The following is a 23,113-nucleotide window of genomic DNA, read 5'->3' on the forward strand; positions in this document are numbered from 1 at the left end:
CTATCTGTGTAAACACTACATGTGTCAAGCAGATGTATACACAGGGATAGCAGTGTCTCACAAACACCTACCGCTAACTAAGAGTCATCTCAGGTATGAAACTGAAGTCTCGAATTTAAACCCAAGATGCTACAGGGGAATGGAGTACATGGCATAAATCTTCGTTCGCTTAAAAGAATGTGTCGAAACAGAAGGGTGACGTTTCATCAAACATGAGATGGAAGTCCTCTGATGACCGAGAGGTTTGCTGTTATCGATCGCGAGTAGACAGTACTCTAAATCACTCACAGGACACGTGGTTGTATACGAGTCAACCGCTGGCTATGTCACGAGACCGTTGCATTCTGAAAGAAAAGTGGAAAAAATGACCTGCAGCAATATCTTTCTCTCTAGAATGCATCATCAGTCTGCCATTAAATCCCACCTCGTTACAACTCCATCTCAACCGACCACTGCATCGACTGTATATGATCCTTTAACGCAGATGCATGTAAGTTTAGTGGCATATAGTTCTCTGTTTTCCTGAAAAGCGTCAAATACAGTACTCAACTCCCGCGTTATCACTGTTACTTCAATAGACATAGCAGAAAGCTGCCTCGACGAGAAAAAAAGTGATGTTTCCCTGGTTCCCTTCGCTTCCATGCCAACGTTTTCTCGGATTCCTCCTGCTGTCGCATACTTGCTCCCATGTACAAGAACTGTTCCGCGCCAACCAGGAGACACGCAAGTGCTTCCTCAATTTCGCCACATTTCAGTGTATTTTCCCTCATTTTATACGTATTTTCCGCAATTTTATCGATTTTTTATGTCAGTTCTGTCCATGTGATCATGACATAACGTCTCGTTCCGTGTTCTACAATTGCTTGTAAATGTAGTACAGCTGATAACACCTAGCATAAATGCACTAATCGTGAGCGTAGTATAGCACTGTACTCGATTGTATCCAGTCTCCTTCACGCCACATATTCCACATTTGCAGAGTCTCTGCCCTGTTTTCTGTATGTTTGCGTATGTGCATGTGGCGCGGATGTTTGTAAACACTTCACAGATGTTTTCAGTGTTTACAAACATGTGTATGCAACTTTGCCTCTTGAATGAAGTGATATGTACGAAAACGATGGAGAAAAGAATGTTTTCTGGTTCCGAAAGGTTAAAAACGCTTTTCTTGGATTATGTGGTAAGTTCACACTATTCATCTTTTCCATTATCTCGCAAAAATTTTCCGCGTTTGATTTATGAAATTCAAAAACCAACATCAAACTTTTTCGTGACAGGAATATGCATTTCACCTTATTCAAGAGAAAAAAAAGCATGTATTGAGGCAATTTACAGCTGATGATGGACCCACAGAGTCCAAAATGCATTGCGCACTTAATAAAAAACGAAAAGTTGTGACTGAAGGAATTTTTTTATTCATACTTCCTGTCTATTGAATACAGTCACATTTGATGCTGCGAAACATGGATAAAATTAAATACCTCTTAATTATCATCAGTAATTAATGTAAGAACTTTTATTTCCTGTGATCATCAAACTTCTGTACTTTCGTGATATTTTCAATATTATTGTCATCTTAGTGTCATGAGTACCCTGATACGATGGGTTTTGCGCTACGATGAAACATTTTGTAACAGGTTCAACAAGTATTTGAATGTACCCATCTTCCGTACTGCAGTAGAAGCTGCCACTGCACGCGTCTCATATATCAGACCAGTTTTGCAGCCGGCGGCAACCTCATCTTGGCCTTCAGTTTGCTGCGGAAATACTGTTTTTTACCTGTCACTGGCAATCCCTTTGTCGGCGAGCACACGGCCCTTCCGTCATCTTCCAAATCTGCTTGCCTCAGTCAAACCATACTTCTCATACTAGGCCGGCCGCGGTGGTCGTGCGGTTCTAGGCGCTCCAGTCCGGAGCCGCGCTGCTGCTACGGTCGCAGGTTCGAATCCTGCCTCGGGCATGGATGTGTGTGATGTCCTTAGGTTAGTTCGGTTTAATTAGTTCTAAGTTCTAGGGGACTGATAACCACGTCAGTTGAGTCCCATAGTGCTCAGAGCCATTTGAACCATTTTTGAACTTCTCATACTATAATCTGGCCGAATTCTTGCCAAAACATAGCGGGCAACACGTGGGTCAGTGCGAAGTGGACTGTCATGAGCTGTCAAGCATCAAGTATGTAAGCGCAAGGGAATGAGTGCGCCTCCTGTTTTATGCAGTACTAATTTAAGTCATGTTTTAAAATGAATGTTAATGCCTATGGCTCATTAGGATTTAGGAAGCTATGAGTTAAGTAATTTGGTGCCTTTATAAAGACAGTAGTGACGAAAGACGGTGTCTACAGCCAGACGACATGAGTGGTGTAGCGTATTTTGTTGGCGGGCCACAGCATAGAATTAGTGTAAATTCCAGAGAACAACGTTCAGTAACTGAATATGATCACTTTCATATGACGTACGCGATGTAAGCAGCGCACAGGAGGCAAGTTATCTGGAGGTATAATATCTTCCGTACTGAACTGTCATTTGTGATAACATCTCATGGCAAATTGTGCAAGTCAATAATGCACTGGTTCGTTTCTGACCATTATGCAAGCCGTTTTCCAACTTAGTTTTAACTAAGAATTGCTTGATGTCCTCCTGAGAGATGTCCCAAATTCTGAAATGGGACTAATCACTGAAGACACCTCTGATCCCCCCCCCCCTCGCCCCCTCCTCCAAATTTGATCAATTTGATCGAAGGCTCCAGCCCCCAATAATCATTGAAGCCGTGTCTGGAAACTCCTTAGGGTGATGGTATGTGGTGTTATTAGATTTCATAGCAGATCCCGTGTGGACTTCGTGTGTGGCACCCTTACACCACAGCGGTACGTCGACGATATTCTACGCTCCGTTTTATTGCCCTTCATGACAAGCCATCTGCGGGTTACATTTCAACAGGATAGTCCCCGCCCGCACACGCCGAGAGTTTCTACTCTTTTTCTTCGTGCCTGCCAAACGTCACATCTAAATCTAGTGGATTCCGTCCAATTCGGATAACTCCTCGTGGTATGTCCTTTTTTTTTGGGAGGGGGTAACCTCGCTTAACTTTTTTTTATTTTGGAATAATTTTCTATTAAAGTATTCAACCAACGACGTTAGTCTCTCTCTTACACAGTTTATATCTTGTTTCCCTTATTAAATTATTAACGACTTATTTGTCTACGACGATTCATTAGTCTGTCTGAGTGTGTAATCCATCTTCCCGTCGGCACTCCAGATCTCAAATGATGGTGTTATTCACGTATGCATTTCGGACCGCTTTACAAGCAGTATTCAGTACCAACACTCCACGGTAGGTTAAAGTTTTTCTGTTAAATATACGCTTGTTCATATGCTTCCTTTTTAAAGATTTAATCAGGGAAAACACGTACATTCAATGCCATCCCTGATTTTTAGTAGCTCACCCTCTATTTATTCAGTCCCTATCGAGGTGCTTCCTGGCCAGCTCAGCTCACATGTGTATGATTTTTACTATATTTAAGAGCATTTCCCAAGCTGATTCTCCTCCAGAATTAATCAGGAATTGTCAAGGAATAACAGACTTTAATTATTTTTCCTGCATTGAGACCTATCGAATAACAGTTTTTCTTTCCAAGCAAATTTTCAGGGTAATTAAGAGTTAGATCAACTCAGATGGTCGCTCGAGATATCTTTCCAAATTTAATTCATATAATAATGTACTAGACAACGTAACAGAATAATTTTCCATCAGGCAGTCTAACAATACAACAAAACAGGTATGTTACATTAGGAATAGAGCATCGTAAGTCCTTACGAATTAAATAAACGGAAAGAGTAGTCAAGCTAATGCGAATTTGCTGCTCAAAAAATACGAATAAACAGAAAGAAGGATGATCGTCGCAAGAACAGATTCAACATAGCTATAGAATAGCCAAAACAACGTTCTGTCAAATTATAAGCAAAGGTGTCAACACTAACTGTGCAAGTTGAATTCAGCTACCAGACACATACGAATGAACTGATACGTGGAAAGAGCGCACTGAAGGCATATACGAGGGGAAGAACTATGTACTCACGTGACAAAAAATTAATTGTGAGTCGATATACAGGGTGTTACAAAAAGGTACCGCCAAACTTTCAGGAAACATTCCTCATACACAAATAAAGAAAAGATGTTATGGGGACATGTGTCCGGAAACGCTTACTTTCCATGTTAGAGCTCATTTTATTACTTCTCTTCAAATCACATTAATAATGGAATGGAAACACACAGCAACAGAACGTACCAGCGTGACTTCAAACATTTTGTTACAAGAAATGTTCAAAATGTCCTCTGTTAGCGAGGATACATGCATCCACCCTCCGTCACGTGGAATCCCTGATGCGCTGATGCAGCCCTGGAGAATGGCGTATTGTATCACAGCCGTCCACAATACGAGCACAAAGAGTCTCTACATTTGGTACCGGGGTTGCGTAGACAAGAGTTTTCAAATGCCCCCATAAATGAAAGTCAAGAGGGTTGAGGTCAGGAGAGCGTGGAGGCCATGGAATTGGTCCGCCTCTACCAATTCATCGGTCACCGAATCTGTTGTTGAGAGCCCGCATCTCGTGGTCGTGCGGTAGCGTTCTCGCTTCCCACGCCCGGGTTCCCGGGTTCGATTCCCGGCGGGGTCAGGGATTTTCTCTGCCTCGTGATGGCTGGGTGTTGTGTGCTGTCCTTCGGTTAGTTAGGTTTAAGTAGTTCTAAGTTCTAGGGGACTGATGACCATAGATGTTAAGTCCCATAGTGCTCAGAGCCATTTTTGTTGTTGAGAAGCATACGAACACTTGGACTGAAATGTGCAGGAGCTCCATCGTGCATGAACCACATGTTGTGTCGTACTTGTAAAGGTACATGTTCTAGCAGCACAGGTAGAGTATCCCAGATGAAATCATGATAACATGCTCCATTGAGCGTAGGTGGAAGAACATGAGGCCCAATCAAGACATCACCAACAATGCCTGCCCAAGCGTTCACAGAAAATCTGTGTTGATGACGTGATTGCACAATTGCGTGCGGATTATCGTCAGCCCACACATGTTGATTGTGAAAATTTACAATTTGATCACGCTGGAATGAAGCCTCATCCGTAAAGAGAACATTTGCACTGAAATGAGGATTGACACATTGTTGGATGAACCATTCGCAGAAGTGTACCCGTGGAGGCCAATCAAGTGCTGATAATGCCTGCACACGCTGTACATGGTACGGAAACAACTGGTTCTCCCGTAGCACTCTCCATACAGTGACGTGGTCAACGTTACCTTGTACAGCAGCAACTTCTCTGACGCTGACATTAGGGTTATCGTCAACTGCACGAAGAATTGCCTCGTCCATTGCAGGTGTCCTCGTCGTTCTAGGTCTTCCCCAGTCGCGAGTCATAGGCTAGAATGTTCCGTGCTCCCTAAGACGCCGATCAATTGCTTCGAACGTCTTCCTGTCGGGACACCTTCGTTCTGGAAATCTGTCTCGATACAAACGTACCGCGCCACGGCTATTGCCCCGTGCTAATCTATACATCAAACGGGCATCTGCCAACTCCGCATTTGTAAACATTGCACTGACTGCAAAACCACGTTCGTGATGAACACCAACCTGTTGGTGCTACGTACTGATGTGCTTGATGATAGTACTCTAGAGCAACGAGTCGCATGTCAACACAAGCACCGAAGTCAACATTACCTTCCTTCAGTTGGGCCAATTGGCGGTGAATCGAGGAAGTACAGAACATACTGACGAAACTAAAATGAGCTCTAACATGAAAATTAAGCGTTTCCGAACACATTTCCACATAACATCTTTTCTTTATTTGTGTATGAGGAATGTTTCCTGAAAGTTTGGCCGTACCTTTTTGTAACACCCTGTAGATGAAATAGGTAATAGAGTATTACAGTCATAGTTTAACAGAGAATTAGAAGACTAGCGATCAAATAGGCGAAAGGCATAGATAACATTCCTTTACAATTTCTGAAATCGTTGCGGGAAATGACAACTAGACGATTATACAAGTTGGTGTGTAGAATATATGAGACTGGGGAAGTAACAACGGACTTTCAGAAAAGTATCGTCCACACAATCCCACACCTCCAGCTTAACAGCTCACACATCAAAGTTGCTGACAAAAATAAAACAGAGAAGAATGAAAAAGAAAATGTGTCAGCTCTTAGCTTTAGAGTACGTAAAGGCACCAGTGCGGCAGTTACGCCATTGCTGCTGATTGTGGAAGTAGGACTTGCGAAAAATCAAGTATCTGTCAACCGGGAAAAAGCGTTCGACAGTATAAGACGAAGCAAGATGTTCGAAATTCTGAGAAAAATAGAAGTAAGCTGTAGCGAAAGATGGGTAATATACAACATGTGTAAGAACCAGAAAGAAAAAATAAGAATGGAAGACAGTGAACGACGTGCTCGGATTAAAAGGCTTGCAAGATAAGTGTCAACCCTTTTCCTCCTACTGTTCCATCTGTACATCCAAGAAGCAATGACGAAAATAAAATGTAGACTCAGGAGTGAAATTAAAATTCACGATGAAAGAATAACTAACACTGCTATCCTCAGTGAAAGCGAGAAAAAGGTTACGGTACACACTGAACTAAAAGGGGCTATAGAGCACAGAATATGGGCTGAGAAAATTAAAGACAAAAGTAACAACGAATATCCGATACGAGATTAAATTTAAAACCATAAAAGTGGATTACGAAGAAGACGTAGTTAAGGAATTCTGCTGTCTTGGCAGCAAAATAGCACATGAAGGACGAAGGAGACTGGCGCAGTCACTACCATCATGTACAGGTTTTAATTGGAGGAAGAATGTACGTCTGGAGCGTACCATTGTGCAGAAGCAAATCGTGGATTGTGGGAAAAGTGTAAGATGAGGATCCAAGCGTCTGAGATGTAGTGCTATTAAAGGGTGCTGAAAATAAGGTGCAGTGATAAGTAGCGAGGAGATTCTGCTAAGATCCGGCGAGGATAGAAATATGTGGAAAACATTGACAAGAAGAAGAGAGAAAATCAAAGCCCGTGTTTTGAGATATCAGGAAATAACTGTAGGGAGAATAGAATCTGAGATGAAGAAGATGGTGCAGGAGAGGAAATCATGGTGGGTTGCAACAAAGCACTCGGATGTCTGAAGTGCCTAAAAAAGTTTTTTTGTGTAATGCAATTGTCCATAAAGCTTTGTTAGAACATTCTTGAACATATTTGTGAACTTATGGAATGTTAAGCGAAGATTCACCATACTGCATATATAGTACTTTTAGTTAAGAACCATTTCCGTGCGGACTGTGATCCATCATGTGTACCATTGCAAAGTGAACGTTTGACCGGATAAACTGTGCCGGGTTACACTTACGCATTAACGAAAGTATAGCTGCCCCACACAACCTTCAATTGGCTATCTCTAAACATAAAAAGCGTTGTCCCGGCTGACTGACTCATTGATTCATCATTGCCCAGCCCCAATCGCTAAGGAAACTTCAAGTTCGTAGAGGGTATTGATTTCACACTGCAGGAGTCGTTTAAGAAGGAATTTTTCGAAATTACACCCCAAAGGGAGTGAAATACAGGATAAAAGGTTTTTTGAAAACTGCCGCTATTAAGGTAATTTTGCAGCTAGACCTATAAAAACTGATATTTGGTTTATCGGTCTAGTATTTTTGAAACTTTAACACCTAAGAGGTGAGTTAATGGATGGACTTCCCCTGAAAAATAGATCATTGTTAAAGAACTACTGAAGTATTATTAAAGCTACATCTATGGAAACTGATATTTGAGTTCTCGATTACAATTTTTTTTTTTTTAAAATGCGTGTTTCAGTATTTTTGGAAATTCAGCGCCTAAGCTGGTTAAACAGGGGATGAAATGATTTGTGAAAATACTTCATTACGAAAACATTTTAAAGCTAAATCTGGCCGGCCGGGGTGGCCGAGCGGTGTAGGCACTTCAGTCCGGAACCGCGCGACTGCTACGGTCGCAGGTTCGAATCCTGCCTCGGGCATGGATGTGTGTGATGTCCTTAGGTTAGTTCGATTTAAGTAGTTTAAGTCCTAGGGGACTGATGACCTCAGATGTTAAGTCCCATAGTGCTCAGAGCCATTTGAGCCAAAGCTAAACTTTGAAAATTAGTGTTTGGAATTATCGGTTAGAAAAGAAAAATACGCGTTTCACTTTTTTTTAATTCACACCCTAAGGGGTGAGATAGGAGATGAAAGCTTTTAAGACAATGTTTTTTTTGTATTAAAGAATTTTAAAGCTAAATCTATGAGACTGATATTTCACCCGTCGGTTGGATGTAAAGAAATTATCGGACTCCAGTTACTAGAATCGCTTTCTGGTGAGAGGAGCACTCGGAAAAAACCACGTTTCTGTGGCCTTAATTAGCGTGAAAAGCTTACAAGGTGTTGCATTTTGTGAACAACATAAAAATTTGATTAAAGAAAAATTAAGAAAATATGTGCAGGACATAGAGTCTACACGCGAGTGGAGCAGCAGGCGCTAGGCTGGTATTTAATATGTAGGTAGAGGTAACACGATTGAATGGATCATCTCGTATATACCCCTCGAAGCACTTAAGTGATCCAACACTGCTAATTTAATACGTGTGCTAAAAAAGCCGCGCAGAGAAAACATCCTGCAACCTGTGAATAATTGAACTTGAAGGGAGCGAAGGACGCTCGGCGACATCTCGCGTGGGTTTATTTGTGATTCTGAAATGCGCCACTTGTTAGACCGTACCGCCGCTCGGTAACTTCACAGGGGACCTGTTTATTTCCGTTCTCCTTAACAAAAAGAGAGGAGAAAGAAATAGTCGTATCGGTGGAGGGAGGTGGCAAGTATGTTTATGTGCGAGCGTCCGAAATAGAGAAAATGAGAGACGTGTGACACCAGGGGATCCCCGACTTCTGAGGGAGAGACTGGGGAACAAGCCGAGGAAAAATAGGACAAAACTTGTTTGTTGTGGAGAGTGACACAAGGTTTTTGGCAGCCGCACACGTGTTTTGTATGTGTGCGTGCGTGAGTAAGAAAAAGGGGAAGAGAGAGGAGCGGACAAAGTTCTTGCCGGGAGGGCGAGAAATCTTTCCTCTCCTTCTCTGCCACGCCGTCAAAACCCTTCCTTTCAGACTCACTATTACTCGTATCCGTATTCCCGGCGCTGCGCTGTCCCTAAATCCGTGGCGTAATGCCGGCTTCTGTTGCAGTGACATCTGCAACCGCTTCCCCCTGGGGAGCCACGTGAAAGATTACTCAGCCGCAGCCCTCCCCCTCTCCTCTGTCCCTCTCACCCTCTTCACGGCTGTATTACTTTCCCGTTCCTTAGCTCGCCCTCCGCTCCGTCCCTCTTCCTACCCATGGAGTTTACGGCAGATGGAACACACCTGCACCGTTCTAATAATAAATTCGTGCAGCGTTCACTGGAAAACTGTTTATCGTCTACTTAACAACAAGTGTTCCTTATACCTCCGGCTAGTTACTGCCTACAGAAGAGCTGATCACCTAAAATAAGATATTCGCCCAACATAGTCGGATAGAGGGGTTTTTACATTTTCGAAATCCTCTGTTCAACATTTTTCTCAGCACATCCCATTTTTAAAGCTACATATATAACGTCATTCGAAAACAAAAACCACAAGCATGCATAACACAATTCAAGTGTGAGAAATGATACCCAAGTGGCGGACAACCTTGTCTATATCTGTTCCAAGGGGCCTAGAAAAGCTGTCAACGAATATTCAAGGAACAGCACGTGAAAATATAAGAATTTCGCGGTTTTTGTTACTTCTGTAGCCTTGAGAGGAATGGTTTGATGTAGCTCTCCACGCAAATAGGTCCTGTGCAGATCCCTTCACTGCTGCCGTCTCATTCAACTATTGCATTTAATATCGATATGGACTTGTTTACTGTGTTAAAGACTTCGTCTGTCTCTACAGTTTGTAACTCATCTTCCACAACTAAACTCCACTGACAGAATTAAATATGCCACAAATCTCTCAGTACCCTGTTTATTTAGCCGGCCGGAGTGGCCGTGTGGTTCTAGGCGCTACAGTCTGGAGCCGAGCGACCGCTACGGTCGCAGGTTCGAATCCTGCCTCGGGAATGGATGTGTGTGATGTCCTTAGGTTAGTTAGGTTTAATTAGTTCTAAGTTCTAGGCGACTGATGACCTCAAAAGTTAAGTCGCATAGTTCTCAGAGCAATTTGAACCATTTGAACCTATTTATTTACGCATTTCTTCATTTACTATCCAATCCACTTAATAATTATTTACTTTCTTGCCCAGATAACAAATCGAACATACTACTTTTAATGTCCCATTTCTTAATTTCATTCCCCAGGAATCATTGGACTAAATTACTCTTATTTTATGAAAGTCAAGTGAACGGACCTTTTTTTTATAATACTATAGTTATTACTGTCTACTGTCACATTTTTCTTTATTTTAATTTCATTAATGTTAATTTTATAACCTCTGGTTTTCTTATCTACTTCCATAATCTACTTCTGATCTACTTCCATGATTTTCAGTAGAATTCTGTAACAGCATACCTCAGAACTTCTCACCAATGTTTATTGTACACTTCCTCTTTCATTCGGAGTACGCTCGAAACAAATACATGGTAACAACTTTCTAAAGCCAAGTTCACATAAGCATTTCTTTATTTCAAACAACAAATATTCATGCAATCTTGTCTTTAGAAAGTTTTTATCAAGTACAACAGATCTCTCCTTTTAATTTCTTATCACAAGAAAATTCAACAAAGCAGATACTTTTTTGAAAATACTTCTTGACATAAAAATTATATTCGTTATATATACTTTATAATGTGCTCCTTGTTTTGTCAGTCTGCATTTCACATCCTTTTTACATTTGCTTTAATAATTTATTTTGTTGCCCAGATAACGAACCTCGCACACTACTTATATTTTTTCATTTCTTAATCCACTTCCACAAGAATAAATTGACTAAATTCAACTGCACACCTTCACTCTTATTTTATGAAAATCGACTGCAGGTAAATCTATAAGAGCGTAATTACTTTCTGATATTTTTCATTAGCAAACCTTAAAGATTTTGTTTCTTCTCCCTGCAGTTTGATCCATATTCCAAAATTCTTCTTCGTTTTCCTAAAGCATCCTTGACACACTCCATACACCCCGATGAGTTTCTGACCAACTTCCAAAATTCCTCAGTTCCAAAACCTACAGAAATTGCTTAAACTTTCTCTCTGCTCATCCTGCTCATTTTTTTATTTTTTATTTTTTATTTATTTATTTATTTATTTTTTTACTTTTCAAGTATATGTTACCCCGTAGGAGAGCTTCTCACATTATTATTTCCACAATAATTATCGGTGGCACTCAGCCACTCTTAATTTGGTCGTCGAAGCTCAATATATTTGGTTTAACAACGTGTGTCGAGTGTTAACAACCTGATGAAGAAAGCAGTGACTCTCGAAACAAGTTGTTGATTTGTACTGAGGACAATTAAAATGGTTAAATACTCCCGCGAATATTGATGAAATACAGCAACGGTATTAATTATGATTTCCCTCAATGTTGCTGGGAGAATACTTGACGTCACTGGGAAGTCTCTAACACTTAAATGAGTCTCGAAAATCCTATCACTATACTCAACCTACGAAGGGACACTCCCATATAACCAATTTCACACCAGAATGGGAAGATCAGCTTTTGAACCCTCGGTTGCAAACAAAAACGACCAAAGGGCTTTGTATGTCTCGCGGGAATTCTGCTAGACGCTAGCTACAGCCTCGTTCACGGATAGGATGTGTTCCAATGGGCGACCTTCAAACAGTATCAGACTTAAACGAACGTACAATCCCCACGTCAAAGTGAAATCCAAATCGTGCAATTTCACATTCGAACATTTTTATCTACAGACTCCGAGATTACATACTACACCGTGTGCATCCAAGTCAATTGCGAGCCACTCAAAGTATCAAACAAAGCGTTTGATTTGGCATTGGTTCCCATTATGTGTCTATGAGCAGTGTCATGTTTACCCATGCAGCTTAATCTTATCTGAGTGATATTCGTGTCTAACCTACAGGATCTTCTACACACCACCGGTCAATAGACCCGGAATAAAAGCATTTTTTCTAATGCACTGGCGTCAACTGACGCAAATATTCGAGTCCTCCAAAGTACAACAACTCTGTTCAATTATGTATCCATGCATATATCAGCTGCTAGACATTGTAGGTGTCCAGCCGCAGATAAAATGTCTATAACAGCAGAAACCATCACAATATGGGAAGATCTTCGATTTAGCCGACAAATAAGTGGGTACACGTCATTAATGAACATAGGCTCCAAGAGTATTCTGACAGAACTTACAAAATTTAATAATTCACTAAATCAAATTGCACCAGTTATTTTTAAGAGACCTTACAATTCACCAGATTCACAGACCTCGCTTCATTTGAACATCCTCTCACATGGAAATTCATTCAAGCAAATCATGGATGAGTGAGGAGAGAACAGAACGTCAGGAGGAACTGATACAAATGAAAATTTATCGTACTCAAATTTTTTGCACACATTGTAACATCCCCTTTGAATAATTATACATGACTGTACTTAAACTGACACACAATATTTTTAGCGCAACGCAATCTGACTTTCAAAAATCCCTACAAAAGAATGGCCCTGACTAACATTAACCTATACGTTTCACAAATCACTTACCTCACCAAAAATCTTCGTTACTCGAACTACAGCAATACAGCAAGCGCCACTACTGCCAGCTAAATAAAAGATTCAAACTACGGAAGGCACTAACTAATGATAGGCATAGTTAGCAAATGAAAGATTTTAATAGACAACAAACAATGTATTTACCTCAATAGTGTTCAAAAGTCATAATGTATATAGCAGTTCATGATATCCAGTATTACAAATTTCAAAATTCAGCCATTTCTCTCCCCACATCCACCACTGCTGGCGGCTCACCTCCAACTGCCCAACGCTACGCGCTGTTATCGTCCAGCTGCCTAATACTACAATGGCCAACAACAATGCAAACCAGCCACAGACTGCACACAGCACAGCCAGTGATTTTCATACAGAGCGCTATGTGGCGTTACCAATAAAAAAACCTATACAGTCTACTTACAACATAAAGAAATATGCGGTAGAATTTCGAGAATCTGAGTAGAAACTGAAAAACAGAAAAGCAGACTAGCGCCCATACCTAACGAATATTCCAGACCATCCTTGGTTAAACAAAGTAAGACGAAGCAGAAATTTCATCACAGTGCTCAGCTCTCTTAGACTCAGTCACTACGATCTTCCTTTCTATCTCTACTTCACTCAGTTGTGCGACTGCGATAAAAAATCTTTTGGAGATGGTAATCACATCTAGATTGTTTGAAGCACTGATAACAGCTCTTGTCATTAGTTATTCATTTCTCGTATTCAACCGAAACATCAGTTCCCCAACATCGTCAGCAGCACTGATGAATACGAACGAAATCCAGATCAACAAAGTGTTCAGTGAAGGCATAAGGAGAATAAACGACATCTATATATGATTCTCTCAAACATTTTATGTTCAGTAATTCGGAAGTAAGTTTTTATTTAATCTGAACATTTAAATAATGAAACTCAGAGCCCTTATCGCTTGTTTTGTACTTGTTTCATTCCTGTCACGAATTAGTTATGTTGATATTGTTATTACAACTACGTTAGATATTTTACATTTAGGCTTTGGCTGATTCTACATGTAGAATCGGACAAAAAGGAAAGACATTAAAAAGAAGTTTAACGAAATGTCATCAGTTTTCCGACGGATTTGGTAAGTTCCACCATACCCTCCAGTGTTAATCTCTGTACCTCACAGTCTCATATCTACCTAACATCCTGAATTAGTTGTTTTTGGGTGTATGTTTCCGCTACTGCCACTTTTGCCCTCTACTGCTTCCCCGAGTACAGTGGTAATTACCCCATGAGGAGTAAAAAAACATTTCATGAGGGGTAAAAACTAAATGATTCGATTGTGTTTCAGTCACGAAACTAAATTATTTTCTAAAGAACATTGCTATTACCAAAAATTTTAAAGACTGTAATATTGATCATGTAAGTTATCAATAATTACTTTGTGTCAATTAGTAGCGTTAGTGCGGTTGAGGTTACAGGTTCTTCACATAGTTCACTCACTACACACATATTGTGAGCTTTGTCTCGTACATCGCTGATAAAAGTGAGACTTATATGTTATGAAGGCTAAATATCTCCAGAAAATATCCTTTCCAAGTTGTAGATAGTAACTGCAGTAGTCCATAAATTGCATCATTACCCTCTTCGAGAAACATAAATAAATTAAGTGACAGCACGACACAGCACTAGCTACAAAAGGGCTACTACTGTCCTGTACGGTGTTAAAATTATTATTATTATTATTATTATTATTATTATTATTAGAGTGGTCACGCACAAAGCATTAACAGCCTTAAGTCGTCCAGATTTGTGCCAGTTCAGAAGTAATGAGTGCAGCGATCAAGTAATTTACAAACATCAAATATAGTGCACACATCTGAACCTGCTTGATTTTAAATGGGGTTGAGTTTGCAAGTCAAACAGGTGCTGCAATGGAGAGGAGTAATGCAGGGGAAGTATGTTTTGCAACAAGTGTCTACCTTCACCGTGGATAGTTGTCTTTCTTATCTGAGAAGGAATTGTGGGTAGCACTTGGATGTATATCATTCGTCTTTCACAACTTTAAAAATTAACGATTTCCAAGAAAAGTCTTTCATCGTACTGTATAGTCAGAGGCTAAGGCTGGTGATAATTTGAGGGAGGGGTTACTAGCTAATGTGTGATTGCACATGGGGGTAATGGTCTAAAAGTGTTTGGAACCACTGGGGGGGAGGGGGAGGGGGAGCGGGAGAGGCATATTCTACCGTATCTTCCTTCGCCGTCGGCGTTGTCGTTGTTACCGTGAGACACCGTTATACCAAGAGGAAAGGCGCGTCGATCTTAGAGCATGAGAAATGATGACCTTAAGCCATTGACAACACACAACGGTCACGGTAGCACCTGATTCCAGAATAGCTGCAGTAGCTAAGATCTACGAACTATCCCCTGTTGACCAGGTCCCCAAAACTTAACTCGTAACGAGATCCCTTCAAAGCAAATTGTCATAACGATCGTCTATAAAGGCTTCGTACAACGAGAAGAAATGTTACGGTTGATGGAATAATAACAGATACGACCAAACTGTCTTGTCTCTTCTGCTTTATTTAACATAGCTTCGTTCACAGTTTCATTTCGCATTCACCACTCATTCACCGAAACCCTTTGATGAACAGTTTTGGTTGCTTAACACCAACAGTCAATGATAATGATACAGCTTTTCTCCTTTTTATAAATTGAAGCCCGCTCTCCGTGATATAATTAAAAAAAAACGGGCTCAATACCGCGTCCCTCGTGAGATGCGAATAGACTTATCCCGGAATTGACCGCCCTGTAGGTGTACTCAATTTAATGACCACACTTCGGTGTCCGCTATTTCGCGTAACTGAATGTCCATTTGTTAGTCTGATTATACACTGTAGCTATTTAAAATTCGCCCCTATATTTTTCACAACGCACAATTAGCACTTCGTTACTTATTTGTTTTTTTTTCTAAGAGTAAACGGAAAAAAAGACGCCGTATCATGGGCTTAGTCGACATAAAGCAAAACACCTTAATACGCCCAATTTCACCTCTTCTTATAGGATCGGCTACCTTACTCATTAATTTAGTACATATTGATTCCAATAACACTAAACAGGTATCGCCGTTATATTTTAATTGTATTCAAAAGCATGTTACTACTATTATGACCAACCAAATCGTCACAAATCGCGCGGCGTGCGTTTTTAATGATAACTTTACGCTATTCAATTTCCGTTACAGCTATCTTGACTCGTAATGTTACACGGCCCCCCAGACTGTGATGTCTTGAAGAGGGTTCCAGACAGAACAGGCTTTTTTTTTTTTTTTTTTGTACAGTGACAGGAGAGGGTATTTGTTTCGGCGAATACACTCACTCTCAGATTCACTCAACAAGTCAGTACATACATTCTACAATATTTAAGTTGAGTTAATGGGCCTAGACTAAATGCCCTTAACTAAATTCCACATTTGTTTATAGGTTGTCTTAGAAACACTTCGCACTAATCACTTTATATTCACACCACATTTTTTTTCTTGGATGAAGCCCTCAGTTCTTCAACCAACTGTGCAAGGCAGGGATCACAGCCGGGTTCGACGATTGGCATCCTAGGCCAAAACCCTTATTAGGCCACTTGTTTAACCAGAGAGGATTTGGTCCTTTTCTTTTCCTCTTAATTCTACTTTTAAATCATCCATCCTCGCTGTTCGGTGAGAGGATAAGTCGTATTTCAGCGTCGACATTGTTGCTGATACCAAGAAGGTATCTCATGGAAATCGTTGGTACATTCTTTAATTTTCTTTGTAAGTTAGTATAAGTACGTATTTATCCACTGGTGCTTTTATTTAGTCCACTGAGTGTAGTCGTGGTATCATTCAGTGTTTTTTGAATCTATATTTTGCTCATTATTGATAATACTTCTTCAGGTCTATGTGAGGGAACAAGCCTTTAATTACATCAGTATCACAATCTGCCAGGAGGTAGCTCCCTTCATGAGGTATTTTCATTATTTTGTATGGACCTGTATATAAATATTGCCATTTCTGATTCAGTCTTTTCCTTGTTGACGCTTTTGGGTGATTTCTCAATAAAATTTCTTCCCCTACATCATATGTGACTACTTTCTTTACATTTTTATCAAAACGGGTTTTTCTCAATTGTGCTTGATGCTTCAGGTTTTCGTAAGCCTTCTTCACCATATCTTCTTTCTTGGCAATCTTTTGTTCTATCGCAGGTAATTTCTTCATCCATTCTGGCAAAATACTTTCACCAAATATTATTTGGTTAGGTGAATAACCTGTCGGTAAGTGTGGTAAGTCATTATACACTTTCTCAAATTCATAAATCCAATCGATCCATTTATAATGTTGTTTGGGTATGTACGTCCGTAAAAATCGGTTCAACTCTCGGAAGATTCTCTCAACCGGATTTCCACAAGGGTAAAATCTTGAGATGTAAATGTGCTGGATTCCTTGTTCTTTCATAGTGTCTCTCCATACTTTGCTTGTATAATAAGCAGCGTTGTCTGTCAAGACCATTACAGGTTTGCCAAGCTCAGTTATATAGTTGTTGATAAATTTGCGTAACAAGGGTCGAACGTGGAGATTTTTCAAAGGATATAATTTCACATATTTTGAAAAGAGATCATAGAAAGCCAATACATATTTGAACCGTCCACATGTCATGGGACATGGCCCACAGACATCACATGACACCAACATTAAAGGTTGTTGTGGGATGATAGGATGTAATTCTATCTTCCGACAATAGTTTATGGGTTTCGCCTTCTGACATATTTTGCACTTCTTAGTAATATTTGTAGCTATACGTCCCAAATTTGGATGATAGCAGTATTGTGCTATTTTGGCTGTACATTTAGCGGCACCAAAATGACCCCAATTCAAGTGAGTGTACCATACTAGTGATTCTAAATATTTATTTGGAACACAAACTTTCCAAACATCTTCTTCATCCTTCTTTCGAAACAATATTCCGGATTTTAATTGATACTGTTCTTGAGAGTGACTTAGCGTTTTGCTTTCAACAGCCTGCCTAATGGCTTTCCACAACTTATCATCTTCTTGCAGTTGTGGAAGACTTCGACATAGCTGTGAAATCTGCCTCTCACAATATTGCCTTGATAAATTCATGACTTTAAAGTCAATAGTCCGTTCTTCACACTCGTCGTCATTCTTTCTTTTCGGTAGTCTTGAAAGAGCATCGGCTATGATGTTGTCTTTCCCTCTGATGTATTTGAGCGTAATATCATATTCTTGCAGTAGCAAGGCCCACCGGGTTAAACGTGAATGGAACATCCTTCCTGTTAAAATAAAAGATAAAGCTTTGTGGTCACAGAATACAATGATCTTCTTTCCATATACAAAATAGCGAAACTTTCTAAGGGACCAGACCACGGCCAGTACTTCCAATTCAGTAGTACAATATGCACGTTCACAGCTAGAGAGTGTTCTGCTGGCAAACCCAATTATTTTGATGGTACTGATATCTTCTGGATTGTCCATCTGGAAAAGAGTGGCACCCAATCCTGTTTCAGAAGCATCCACAGCAATATAAAAATCTTGATCAAGTCTCGGATGATGTAACAGTGGAGCATTAGTCAAAGCATTGCGGATGTCATCAAAAGCTTGCGTGCATTCGGAATTCCACCCCCACATGACATTTTTTCTTAACAGCCGTAACAAACTGTCTTGGCTTCCTAACTGATTGGGTAAAAATCGTCGAAAAAATGAAACTAAGCCGATAAATGACTTTAATTCCGTCCTATTTTTTGGATAAGCACATCTGTTAATCGGATCCATCTTTTTAGGATTTGGTTTTATCCCTTCAGGAGTGATTATATGTCCAAGAAATTTCAATTGGTTACGAGCAAATTTGGATTTGCTCAAATTTACAGTAACTCCGTATTCCAAAAATTTCGCAAAAACTCTTCTTAATAAGTCCAAATGTTCCTCCCAAGTTTCAGAAGCAATTAGCAAATCATTCACATATAAAGTAACTTCATTCAAAAGGTCTCTGCCCAGTATGGTATCTAATGCCGATATGAAAACACCACCCCTTATTTTCAACCCAAATGGCATGACGGTAAACTGGTAACTTCGGCCCAGAAAAATGAATGCAGTATATTTTCTAGATTCTTTCGATATTCTAGTTTGCCAATATGAACTACGCATATCCAAAGAAGTTAAGAAGCGGGCACCATAAAACTTTTTTACTAACTCTTCTAGGTTCTCCGGTCGCGTTTGTACAGGTATAATGATCTTATTGATCTCTCTGGCATCCAACACCAATCTGATGTCACCATTGGGTTTGACTACTGCCACAAGAGGGTTACAATATTCTGAATCTGAGGGCTCAATAATACCCCATTCTAACATTTCATTGATTTCCTTTCTGACTACTTCATTCTTTGTCCATGGGATAGAATAGGAAGTATGACAAAAGGGATTATGTGCATACATCTTTATATGGAATTCAAAGTCTTTTATTATACCCGGACATTTACTAAAAATCGACTGATATGCTTCCAACAAGTAGTACAGTTCGTCCCTTTGGATAACAGATAAATATTCTGATTCTAACACCATTTCCTGCAATGACATTTTACCAATCATTTCTTCAGAACATTCAATAAGGCATATATCATACACATTTTCATCGTCAATACTGACATATTTTACCATTAGATTCATACACAACTGATTTGGAATTACTCGGCCCTTTCTCAGAGTGGCTGTCAAAACATTACCATTGGAATTAAATATACATTCACCTTTCTCTAAATTAATGATTGCACCGGTCTCACATAAAAAATCCAAACCCCAGATACATGGTACTGTCATTTTAGGAACAACCAGGAATGTACTTTCTATTTGAGCCCTCCGGATTGTAACGTCGACACGTACCTGTTTCACAACTTTTTGCATTTTTGCGCTGAACGCGCCAGACACGGTACATCCTGTGATAGGAAAAGTGGGCATTTTTACCCCTTGGCTTATCTGTTTTAAACAGTCCAGCGTCATGACACTAATAGTTGCTCCAGTATCAATTAATATTTCAACATCAACATTATTTATACTTGTTGGAATTATTGCCTGTAAAATTTGTCCACATTTATTAGAAACTTCAGGTTTTTCTTCAATTAATTCATCCCTTATATCCTGATCATTATTGTACCTTAATACTCTCAGTTCAAATTGATGCCTGCCTTCCTTCTCCTTTCCAGTCATCCTAGGAAGGCATTTGGTGACTGGTATTAGTTTAATCTATCTCGTTGAGTCATCGGTGGGGGTTCATGAACTTCCACAATCCGCACAGTATGATCCGAGTTATGGTATTCACCCCGTCGCACATTGGAGGCTCCTTCGCCCATTGGTATAACTCCTTGCGCTGGATGAGGACTCGAGGCATTTGTTCCATCCTGCCGATGAACATTATGCTTCGAATTATCTTCCCAAGGTCGAATACAATTGGGTTCATCACTTGGGTATCTGTTACTCTTATTAATATCACTATTATGCCCATTCGCATCACCATATCGAGGTTTACCTCTAGCACAGTAAGTATCTCTTCTGTATTTATTATAATCATTGTTTTTATTGCAACCATAGGATGAAGATTGTCCATGCTCCTGTGATGTGGGTTTGACCTGGTTTTCGGTATTATTATTATCATACGTTAAATTATTATTATTATTATTATAATTATTCGTATTACTATGAGTGTGACTCGACATTTGATTACTACTCATTTGTCTTGCATCTTCCATAATCATATCTGTAGAGTCAATCACCGACAAGAACTGTTCTACAAAGTGGTCAGGAACATTTATTAACTTTTCACGTAAATTTATGGGCAACCTTCCCTTCAAAATTCTGATCACTTCCTTGTGAGAAATTGGATCACTCCAATAACGTGTCTTATTTATGTACTTTTCAAAATATTGCCTTAAAGTACTCCTTTTACTGTTAAAATACTCAGGTTGGTAAACCTCTTTTCTTAATTTCTCTTGTTTACTCGACGACCAGTATTTAACCAAAAAAAGTTGTTCAAACTCAGCGCAAGTATGGCAACTTTCACTTACTTCAGCGGCCCATAATGCAGCTTCTCCGGTAATTTTGGATACTATAAATTGAAGTCGGTCGTGTTCTGACCAGCTACGTGGAAATATTCTTTTGAAATTATTGATAAAGATTTTCGGATGCAGGTTGTTCTTTACAGTGGAGAATGTTGGGAATTGTCTACTTTTAAAAATGCTGTTCTCCACCTTTAAAGAAGACAAATATCCTCGCTGACCAAAAGAATCATCATCTTTACCAACCGAATCATCAACTTCCCAATGCAAATTTTCACCACAGTTGTACTTCGTATTTTCACATGTTCGGTTGTTTTTCGACCTATTCTCCGAACGTTCGTCCTCTGTCAACAAATTTTGTGATGACTTTCGTTCTAACTCCGCCAATTTATGATTGGTTTCCTTTTGCCATTAGGTAACTCATCAACTATTTTCTCTTTTATTTTCTGAATTTCGCTAGTGAAGAGCTTAATTAATTCATCATTTCTACTTAGGTGCTCATTGATATTTTCATTTGGCTGGGATCCAATAGTAGTCTTAACCTTGTCTACAATTTCCTTTCCTTTTATTTCTATCCATTCAGATAGATCTTCGTCAAGTCTTTTAGTTTGATTTACTAAATACTTGTCAATCCCCTTACGAGCATCGGACTCAAACTCAACTATTTGTTTCGAAAGCTCTTCTATCTGTGCGCTGGCATTGAAACAGCTGCTTTCACACTTAACCATCCTATTGGACAGGCCATCATAACTCTTCGAAACTACCTCATATTTCTTTTCTACGTCATGAAGTTTTCCCATTAAATTATTATATTGCCTTTCTAAGGTGTTAGAAAACTCTACATCTAGTTCTCCAAATTTCGCATTTAATTGAGTCTCCCAGTCCGCCTTTAACTCTTTCTTAGTATTTTCCAGTTTATAATCAAAGGTGTTCAGTTTGCTTTCCAAAGAATCCATTTTAACTTCTAATGAACCAAATTTGGCCTCAAATTTTTCGTTTAACTTTTGATTGTCCTCTTTTAATTGCTTATTATCTTTTTCTAGTGAACCAACCCATTTGAGTATTTATTGATACCAGCATATCAAACATTTTTTGATTAATATTTCCATTTTGAGGATCAACTTGCTGATCTACTTCCGAAACCTCAAGATCTTTATGTTCTCCCACGCTGCTTGCCTTACTTATCATTGTATTTGAATCTCCTAACGGCTCTAAATCAATAACTGAATTATTATCTGTACATGTCTCCTGTTCCAGATTGAGCTCATGGGACGCATCATCCATATCCTCTTCACTTTCCTCTCTCTCTCTACTCATTACTCTACTCAACTGCACATTATCATGTATTCTTTTCGTTCGTTTTGACATGATTATTCACTACCAAGACATACACTTATTTTCACTATGTATTTATATATATTTATCTACCGAAATCACAAGTCTCAACTTCTTTTTTTTTATAATTATACAGTTATTTTAATCATACCTGGTAGCATCGCCCACTTTTAGCGATTATTGAAGAATATCTCTTTCATTAGACAGACTCACTGGCTGCTACAATATTTTCCAACTCTAGGGTTCGTGAATCCGGATACACTCGATTCGATGCAGCAATCCTCCTCGATCGAGCCGCACGTTGTGGCGCCACTTCTACCGTATCTTCCTTCGCCGTCGGCGTTGTCGTTGTTACCGTGAGACACCGTTATACCAAGAGGAAAGGCGCGTCGATCTTAGAGCACGAGATATGATGACCTTAAGCCATTGACAACACACAACGGTCACGGTAGCACCTGATTCCAGAATAGCTGCAGTAGCTAAGATCTACGAACTATCCCCTGTTGACCAGGTCCCCAAAACTTAACTCGTAACGAGATCCCTTCAAAGCAAATTGTCATAACGATCGTCTATAAAGGCTTCGTACAACGAGAAGAAATGTTACGGTTGATGGAATAATAACAGATACGACCAAACTGTCTTGTCTCTTCTGCTTTATTTAACATAGCTTCGTTCACAGTTTCATTTCGCATTCACCACTCATTCACCGAAACCCTTTGATGAACAGTTTTGGTTGCTTAACACCAACAGTCAATGATAATGATACAGCTTTTCTCCTTTTTATAAATTGAAGCCCGCTCTCCGTGATATAATAAAAAAAAACCGGTCTCAATACCGCGTCCCTCGTGAGATGCGAATAGACTTATCCCGGAATTGACCGCCCTGTAGGTTGTAACCTCCCCACAAAAATTTTAAAAGACAATATTTAATAAAAATGGGAGCCAAGTGAAACCTTCCCACAAGAATGTTGACCGGACA

Source organism: Schistocerca cancellata, chromosome 6 (assembly GCF_023864275.1).
Source record: "Schistocerca cancellata isolate TAMUIC-IGC-003103 chromosome 6, iqSchCanc2.1, whole genome shotgun sequence".
NCBI lineage: Eukaryota > Metazoa > Arthropoda > Insecta > Orthoptera > Acrididae > Schistocerca > Schistocerca cancellata.